This window comes from Pongo pygmaeus, chromosome 16 (genome assembly GCF_028885625.2).
Source record: "Pongo pygmaeus isolate AG05252 chromosome 16, NHGRI_mPonPyg2-v2.0_pri, whole genome shotgun sequence".
Lineage (NCBI taxonomy): Eukaryota > Metazoa > Chordata > Mammalia > Primates > Hominidae > Pongo > Pongo pygmaeus.
Window position 1 is genome coordinate 70,667,622 of NC_072389.2, and position 9,816 is coordinate 70,677,437.

General features: G+C 46.7%; 1 non-coding gene across 1 annotated transcript; it reads left to right on the forward strand.

Annotated features, from left to right (window-relative positions):
- The first annotated feature begins 5,011 nt into the window (after window positions 1-5,011).
- Window positions 5,012-5,118, forward strand: LOC129014956 (U6 spliceosomal RNA). Its single transcript, XR_008494469.1, has one exon. It is a non-coding gene; the product is annotated as a U6 spliceosomal RNA (small nuclear RNA).
- The last annotated feature ends 4,698 nt before the right edge of the window (window positions 5,119-9,816 follow it).

Below are 9,816 nucleotides of genomic sequence, written 5' to 3' on the forward strand. Positions count from 1 at the left end.
AGTAGCTGGGACCACAGGCATGTGCCACCATGCCTGGTTATTTTTTGTATTTTAGTAGAAGTGGGGTTTCACCATATTGGTCAGGCTGGTCTCGAACTCCCAACCTCAAGTGATTCACCCGCCTCAGCCTCCCAAAGTGCTGGGATTGCAGGTGTGAGCCACCTCGCCCGGCCTCCAGGCTCAGGTTTTCTATCCCATTCCACAACTTCAGTACGAAGCTCACGCCCTCTAGTTCCCACAACAAGCAGTCATGCGCAGTGAGCTTTTGTCGGTTGGTAGACTTGACCGAGGGACACCGGCTTCCTCCCTCCTCTTCCTCTCCGACCACTGCTCCTCGCACCTCTTTCCAGACCCTTCTTCGTCTTTTGAGCAGAGCAGCTTTGCCAGGCTCCAAAGCCCCGTTTCTGCAGATCCCCAACCACCAGGGGCCTTATCTTCAACCCCCAGTTCTTATTAAAGCATTTTGCTCACAAGAACAGCTCTTTCACTGAGAGTTCTGGTACATTCTCCACTACTTTGTACATATGTGATATATGTATATGTGTAATTGTTTATGACTACAGGTGTGCCTGTACCCTAGCGTGTGTGATGGGCAGTGGGAGAGGGGTAGATGGAAAATAATTATGAGACATTATCCAATACCTTATGTTTGTACCTTGCTGCATATGTGATGTGGGTAGTGAGAAAGGAAGCCCCCATGGGGGGAATTAGTCCATTTGTTTGTGTCTTTGTGTCTCTTTTTCCAAATACAGAGTTAACTCCCAAGAGCATGTGCCCAAACACCAGCTTTGTGCAAATTCTAGAAATATCTTTTTGTAGCAAGATTCAGCCCAGGTACCACCCACTCTGGGAACCCTTCCTCCTAGTCTTGGGCTGAACTAATTGTCCCTTTTCTGTCTTGCACAGTCCCTGTATACCCCTCCAGCAAAGCGTTTGTCACACTTTACTGACATTGTTTCTTTGCCTGCCCCATCTCTATGGTGAAGCTCCTAGAAAACAGGGACCATGGCTCACCTTCTCTCAGCATCCCAGCACCCAGAATGTTCAGAATCTGTGTATGGACTGGGCTGGCCTGGCTTCACACTCTCCCAGTAAGATATTTCATTCTCAATGGCTACACACCCCTATGGCTGCCACCCTCTCTAGAATGTGGGGTAAACCAACTTATACACCAAGGGGCTTTTCTCTTGGGGTCATCACCCAAGGACCTTCCTCTGGCCAGGAGAAGCTTGCTCTAAACCTGAAGATGGAGGCAGCCTGGGATAAAGGGCGTGGGCAGCCCCCTGGCTGACCCCCACTGTACCCTCCACCGCAGGGACGTGCCTCCTCTTTTCCGTACTTTCTGGCCCTGGCGGGAACCTTGTTGGCGCCAATGGGCTTTTAATATTTTCCATTCCTGGCTGGGATACAACATTTCACCTCAAAAATGCTTCCTCCCCCTCACCAAAGGGCGTGTCTTTCCAGTGAGAGGAACCGGAAGCTGGATGTGGAGGTTCTGGACCCACCCGTATTCTGGGGCTTGGAGGAGCCACAGTCCAGCCCTGGAGAAAGAGGTGGCAGAAATGTCTTCCCAGCCAAGGAAGTGAGTTCCCAGGCCTGCCTGAGGACTCCTGGACCCACAGGAAGCCTGGATCCTCAGTGACAAAGCAAGGGGCTACCTGCTTGCTTCCATCTGAGACTCAGCCCCTGCCCTCCACTTGCCCTGTGACCTTGGCCAAGTGGCTTCACCTCTCTGAGCCCCCATGGCCCATCTGAACAGTGGGGATAATGACAGTATCTAGCTTTCAAGGTCCTTGTGGGGCTCTAATGCTGCACATTCAGGCTATCTAAGGAGCATTAAAAAACACCCATGCCCCGCTCAGAGATTCTGATTTAATTGCTCTGGGATAGGGCTTGGATGTTGGTATATTTCAAAAACCCTCCAGGTGATTCTCACTCACAGCCACAGTTGACAGCTAGTCTTTGATGGGAAAGCACTTTCTTTTTTTTTTTTTTTTTTTTTTTTTTTTTTGAGATGGAGTCTCACTCTGTTGCCCAGGCTGGAGTACAGTGGCACAATCTTGGCTCCCTACAACTTCCACCTCCCAGGTTCAAGCGATTCTCCTGCCTCAGCCTCCCGAGTAGCTGGGATTACAGGTATACACCACCACGCCCAGCTAATTTTTGTATTTTTAGTAGAGACGGGGGTTTCACCATGTTGGCCCGGCTGGTCTCGAACTCCTGACCTCAGGTGATGTGCCCGCCTTGGCCTCCTAAAGAGCTGGGATTACAGGCATGAGCCACTGCGCCCGGCCTGGGAAAGCACTTTCTAAGGTGACCTGTACAGGTGCCAGCTGCTGCTTTGATGATCAAGGGCGTCACACCACTCATTTTCCCAAAAATATGACCCCAGGGATGCCAGAAATCCCACTGAAATGTGGTGGAGGGAAAGCACTTTGAAGGGAAGTGAGGGGTCCTCCAGGTGAGTTCTGTGACTTCAGGATTCCCACCTGCACACAAGCAGGTGCCTTACAGCCACCAGCCCTGTCCCAGGCCAGGACCCAACACATCTACCCTGCTGACCCCTTCTGCTGGGCAGGCTAGGTCCTCTCCAGAGAGCATCTGGGCTTGTAGCTGACCAACAGCCTGCTCTCCCCAACCGCTCTCCCCAACCACTCTCCCCAGATCCTGGAGAGTGGATTGTGGGGTCAAGGTCACCTTGTTCCCTTTTTATCTCCTTCACTGCACTTGGAGGTTAAAGGGCAGCAGTTGCTAAAGAATTTAACATGGGCCGGGCGCGGTGGCTTATGCCTGTAATCCCAGCACTTTGGGAGGCCGAGGTGGGTGGATCACCTGACATCAGGAGTTCAAGATCAGCCTGGCCAAAATGGTGAAACCCCATCTCTACTAAAAATACAAAAAATTAGCCAGGCATGTTGGTGGGCGCCTGCAATCCCAGCTACTTGGGAGGCTGAGGCAAGAGAATTGCTTGAACCGGGACCCGGGAGGTGGAGGTTGAAGTGAGCCGAGATCGCACCACTGCACTCCAGCCTGGACTACAGAGCAAGACTCCGTCTCACAAAAAAAAAGGAGTTGTCTGTGCTGGGGGAGGAGAGGGTGTTTGGGTGCTTCATGGAGAGAGCCAACATCTCCTTTCCTCCTCTTGAGAAGAGAGGATCTGTAGACAATTCCACAGCCCAGAGGGAGGAAAACAGCTGAGAGCCAGGCGCCTTGGGAAAAGGCAGCAGAGAGCCCCACTGGCTGAAGATGCTCAGTCTCTCGCCGTGACCAGTGTGTCCACCTGCCCCGGTGCCATATCCCAGAGTTACCATGTTCTTACACAGGAAAGAACAGCCTTTGTCCAGGGGAGGCATAGCCCCTGTCTCGGGGAGCTTCACCCAAAGGCCAGGCCCCCAGGAGAGGGCCAGAACCCTTGGTGTCCCAGGCCCGAGGTTCTTCAATAAGGTTATTTAACAGACCTGGGAGCTAGAGACTCCCGTGGGAGACTTCAGCCCCAGGAGGAAGCGGCTGTTTTCCTCAGGCAAACTATGGTTGAGAAACAGGAGCTTTCTGGAGACATTATTCTTCAAAGGGTTTCTCACAGCCCTGTGTCCCAGGCTCCTGGCCAGAGGTGGAAAGGAGAGGGAGTGAATGATGGGGAGCATGGTGCAGGGCACCGCACAGAAGGCAGGAAGGAAGGAGAGGAGGGTCAGCAGTGCCACCAGACTGAGCCCCAAATGAGGGGGAGTCCAGGAGAGGAGGCTCGCAGAACCCACCACCTTGGGTTAGTTACAGTGCCACCCAGGCTCATTTTTCCAACTGAGGGCACATTGAAAGGAGGGTACATTGAAAAGTATGGGCACAGGGGAACTCAAGTCCCCTGGGCTGGGCTGTGGCCTCTTTAGAAGCACCTACAGCCTCAGCAAGGCTGGGAACAGGGAACTACTGAGCCTGAAAAAAACTTCAGTCTCAACAAGTCTGCCTCCAGTCCCTGGTAATGCTCAGGCTTTGCAGCCAAATGCAGATTAAAGCTGCCTCTACCACATGTAAGCTGCATTCACTGATTCATCCTACAATTAAAAAAAATTTTTTGTTTTTGAGAAAGGGTCTGGCTCTGTCATCCAGGCTGGAGTGCAGTGGTGTGATCACGGTTCACTGCAGCCTCAACCTCCTGGGCCCAAGCAGTCCTCCCAACTTAGCCTCCAGAGTAGCTGGGACCACAAGCACACCACCATGCCTGGCTAATTTTTTATTATTATTATTTTTTGTAGAGACAGGGTCTTGCTACTTCACCTAAGCTGGTCTCAAACTCCTGGGCTCAAGCAATCCCTGGTCTTAGCCTCTCAAAGTGCTGGGATTACAAGCATGAGCCACTGCACCCAGCCCCCTACAAATTTGTTTTGTTTTGTTTTGTTTTTCTTTTTCCATCATCTTCTTTGTGATAGTAAACAAATATTTTTAGCTTCTGCTATGTGCCAGGCCCTGAGCTAGGTGCTGGGGGTACAGAAAACAACAAAGTAGGCCGGGCGCAGTGGCTCATTCCTGTAATACCAGCACTTTGGGAGGCCGAGGCAGGCGGATCACCTGAGGTTGGGAGTTCAAGGCCATCCTGACCAACATGGAGAAATCCTGTCTCTACTAAAAATAGAAAATTAGTCAGGTGTGGTGGTGCATGCCTGTAATCCCAGCTACTCGGGGGGCTGAGGCAGGAGAATCACTTGAACCCGGGAGGCAGAGGTTGCGGTGAGTCGAGATCTTGCCATTGCATTCCAGCCTGGGCAACAAGAGCAAAACTCTGTCTCAAAAAAAATAAAAAATAAAAGAACAAAGTACCTTTGAGGGACTTACCCCATCGTCGGGGAGATGGAATGGTCACTATAGAACACTAAGGTAAATGTAGGGACAATAACATGCATGGGTTAGTGTGGAGTACCTGTTTTGGGCCCCCTCTGGGGCATCATTCTGAGGGTGGCTCTCAGGGAAGGCTTCCTGGAGGAGGTATAATCATTTGAATTTAAAAAAACGAATGGCAGTGATCACTTCGGCAGCACATGTACTAAAACTGGAATGATACAGAGAAGATTAGCATGGCCTCTGCACAAGGATGACATACAAATTTGTGAAGCATTCCATATTTTAATAAGAAAAACAGGCCAGGCATGGTGGCTCACGCCTGTAATCTCAGCACTTTGGGAGGCCGAGGCGGGCAGATCACCTGAGGTCGGGAGTTCTATACCAGCCTGGCCAACATGGCAAAAGCCTATCTCTACTAAAGATACACAAAATTAGCCGGGCATGGTGGCATGTGCCTATAATCCCAGCTACTCGGGATGCTGAGGCAAGAGAATCACTTGAACTCAGGAGGCAGAAGTTGCAGTGAGCCGAGATCAAACCACTGTACTCCAGTCTGGGTGACAGAGTGAGACTCTGTATCCAAAAAAAAAAAAAAAAAAAGAAATGGTCCCAGGAGAAACCAGTAGGAAATAGGGGAAGCAGGATAGGGAAGAAGAACAGTACAAAGCAGCTAGATTTTTTTTTGGAACGGAGTCCTGCTCTGTTGCCCAGGCTGGAGTGCAGTGGCATGACCCAGTTCACTGCAGCCTCAAAAATTCCAGGCTCAAGTGATCCTCCCACCTTAGACTCCCAAGTAGCTAATTTAAAAAACAATTTAAAAATATATATATATCAGTAATTACTACAAATTAGTAGTAATTATACTACTTTAATAGTGTGCTAACATCTTCCACTGTGTTGTGAATTTACCTATTTTTATTTTACTTTCCTTAACTTTTTTCTGCTTTATATATATTTAAGTTGTGTTATTAGGTGGGTATAAATGTAGGATTGTTCTTTCTGATGATTTGGACCTTTTGTCATTATGAAGTGACCCTTTTATCTCTCATAATGCTTTTACCTTAAAGTCTATGTGGACTAGAATTAATATAGACATATCACCCTTCTTTGGTTAGTATTTGACAGATTCTTTTCATCCTCTTACTTTCAACCTTTCTGTATTATTATGTTTTATCTAGATATGCCTTTTTTTTTTTTTTTTTTTTTTTTTTTTTTGGGATGAAGTCTTGCTCTGTCACCTGGGCTGGAGTGCAGTGGTGCAATCTCAGCTCACTGCAACCTCTGCCTCCCAGGGTCAAGTGATTCTCCTGCCTCAGCCTCCGGAGTAACTGGGATTACAGACACCTGCCATCATGCCTGACTAGTTTTTACACTTTTGTAGAGATGCGGTTTCACCACGTTGGCCAGGCCAGGCCAGTCTCGAACTCCTAACATCAGGTGATCTCCCTGCCTCAGCCTCCCAAAGTGCTGAGATTACAGGCGTGAGCCACCGTGCCCGGCCTAGATATGCCTCTTGTGAACAGCTTATAACTGGGTTCATTTGCTTTGTCTAGTCTAGCAATCTTTGTCTTTTAACTGAGGCATTTAGTCCATTTACATTTATTAATATACTGATATGTGCATGTGTGCGCACACACATTATTTATTTATGTATATCCTATTGTTTTGTATTTTCCCCACCTTTTCTAAGGTTTCCTTTTCTATTCTTTTTGGCTTTCTTAATTATTCTTTATTTCATTTTTCTCCTTACGTAGTTTGCAAATTATACCTTTTTTTTTTTTGAGAGTTTCACTCTGAGTTACCCAGGCTAAAGTGCAGGGGTACGATCCTGGCTCACTGCAACTTCTGCCTCCGCGGTTCAAGAAATTCTTGTGCCTCACCCTCCCGAGTAGCTGGGACTACAGGCGCACCACCACTCCCAGCTAATACTTGTATTTTTAGTAGAGACGGAGTTTCACCATGTTGGCCAGGCTGGTCTCAAACTCCTGACCTCAAGTGATCTGCCCATCTCAGCCTCCCAAAGCGTTGCGATTACGGGCGTGAGCCGCCACACCTGGCCTGTGTTTTTAAGCCCATAAGACATTGTTATTAATGTTAATACAACGTTTGTTTAGACTTACCCACACATGTACCATTTTCTTTGTTCCATATTCCTTCTTGTCTTTCATTTTTTCCATCTAGGATCACTTTTTATTTCTGCCTGCTGGTGGCAAATACAGTTTTTGTTTGTATCATGTCATTATTTTTTCTTAATTTTAGGATATCTTTTCACTGATTTTATAATTCTTTTTAAAAATTTTTAGTGCCAATGAATTCTTGCTTATTGTTTATACCTACAGTTGTGTCCTCCAGCTGCTGTGCCAGTTTAGACTACACCGTCACCTACCTCCTAAAGCACATAGCAAAAGAGAGCAAGGGGGATGGGCATGGTGGCTCAACACTGGTAATCCCAGCACTTTGGGTGTGGTATTTTTCTCTTAAGAACAGGGAAATCAAGATAGGCATTTTTCTTTTCAGTCTGTTGGGAGGTAGTGGTGTTTATATCTAGCTCACACATTCACTGAAGTCCCAGTTTTAGGTTTTTTAGACTTCCCACCTTAGAGGAGCCCTGAGTTTCTCTCAGTAGTGTGTATTGGAGTTTGCTCCTATCAGCTCACAAGAACCAAATATTTTTCGTGCCAGTTCTTAGTACCACCGACGGCTTGAAATCTACGGTGGGAACATTTACCTAATGGAAATCAACAAAAACTGAAACACTAAGAAATGTGTGTACAACATTGTGCTTATAGTTAATACTGAACTGTACACAAAAGAGTGCTTTGTTTTGTTGGAGAGCCAGTTAACTAGCACACCACTGGTTCTCTCTAATCACTCACTCCCATGAGACCACGAAAATTCAAGTTCAAGTTTACTGAATTAAAAATTACTCACTGGACCAGGCTCAGTGGCTCACACCTATAATCCCTACACTTAGGGAGGCAGAGGTAGAAGGTTAGCTTGAGCCCAAGAGTTCAAGAACTGCCTGGACAACATAGCAAGACCCCATTCTCCACAAAAAGAAAAAAACAAATAAATAAAAAATGGGCTGGGTGCAGTGGGTCACACCTTTAATTACAGCACTTTGGAAGGCTGAGGAGGGAGGATCGCGTGAGAACCAGAAGTTCAAGACCAGCCTAGCCAACATAGTGAGAGCCCCATCTCTACAAAAAACAAAACAAAACAAAACAAAACAAAACAAAAAAAAGCAGTTGGGCATGGTGGTGCCACTGCACTCCAGCCTGGGCAACAGAGCAAAACCTTGTCTCAAAAAATAAAAAATTTAAAAGTTTAAAATTTTTAAAAATTCAAATGATGACGTTTCAGTCACGCAAGATGAATAAGTTCTAGAGAGTTGCTGTACAGTATTGTGCTTATAATTAATACTGAACTGTACACTTAAAAACCTGTTGACCAGGCGCGGTGGCTCACGCCTGTATTCCCAGCACTCTGGGAGGCCGAGGTGGGCGGATCACCAGGTCAGGAGATCGAGACTATCCCGGCTAACATGGTGAAACCCTGTCTCTACTAAAAATACAAAAAAATTAGCCGGGCGCCTGTAGTCCCAGCTACTAGGGAGGCTGAGGCAGGAGAATGGTGTCAACCCAGGAGGCAGAGCTTGCAGTGAGCCAAGATCGCGCCACTCTCTCCAGCCTGGGTGACAGATCGAGACTCCGTCTCAAAAAAACAAAAAAACAAAAAAACAAAAAAACCAAAACAAACAAACAAAAACAAAAAATAACTTGTTAACAGAAGCCGGGCACAGTGGCTTATGCCTGTAATCCCAGCACTTTGGGAGGCCAGGGCAGGCAGATCACTTGAGGCCAGTTCGAGACCAACCTGGCCAACATGGCAAAAACCCATCTCTACTAAAAATACAAAAATTAGTGGGACAGGCTGGCACGCGCCTGTAGTCCCAGCTACTCAGGTGGCTGAGGCACGAGAATCCCTTGAGCCTTGGAGGTGGAGGTTGCAGTGAGCCGAGACTATGCCACTGCACTCCAGCCTTGGTGACAGAGCAAGACTATATCACAAAAATTAAAAAAAAAAAAAAATTTTTTAATTGCAAATAGGTTAGACAATAAAAAATAAAAATAAAATAAAAATGTCCAAAAGGCAAAAGTCCATTTCATTGCTCAACTTGCCTTTGAATTCGTGACTTCTTTGGCCTGAGTATCCCTTACTTTCTTGCCAACTCATCAGTGCAGTAAAAAAAATTTTTTTCTTTTATCCATAATTGTTTTCAGAAGTTTATTCAGGGTACTTAGTCCACTTTAGTACCATAAAATATCTTAGTATCTTAACGTAGATATTGAGATAGTTGGACTAGATCAGTAGTTCTTAACATTTTTTTGGACACAGACTCGAGAATCTGATAACAGAGCTTGGATAACTTCTCCTCGGGAAAATGTACATACACACAGATAAAATGTTGTATGTTTTTACTCCCCTGAAACTATCCATGGGCCCAAGAATAAGAATATTGCCCAGGTTGGTCTTGAACTCCTGGCCTTAAGAGATCCTCCCACGTCTGCCTCCAAAGCACTGAGATTACCTGTAGGTGTGAGCCACTGCATCAGGCTCAGAGCTAACTTTTGACAGCCTCTCCATGTTTCCTGTCCTGAGCTGAGAGTTTCCGGGAGTCTCTCCTTGGGTGAGCTTGCGTTTCTGAACTGGGGCTTCCAGAATCTTCAAGACCTCTTGGGGGAGAAGCTGAGAGTTGTCCATTAAACCTTTCACAAAGCTAAAACACATGCAATGTTCCTTCAACCAGACCTATCCACATTTATTCATTCAGTGTTTATTGGCTCCTGTTGCAGCTGTCTACTGCTGCATAACATATCATATGTAAACTTAGCGGCTTCTATAGTAATAACAATCAATTACATATTTCTCTCATGATTCTGGGAGTAACCGGGCTCAGCTAGGTAACTCTTGCTTGCTCCA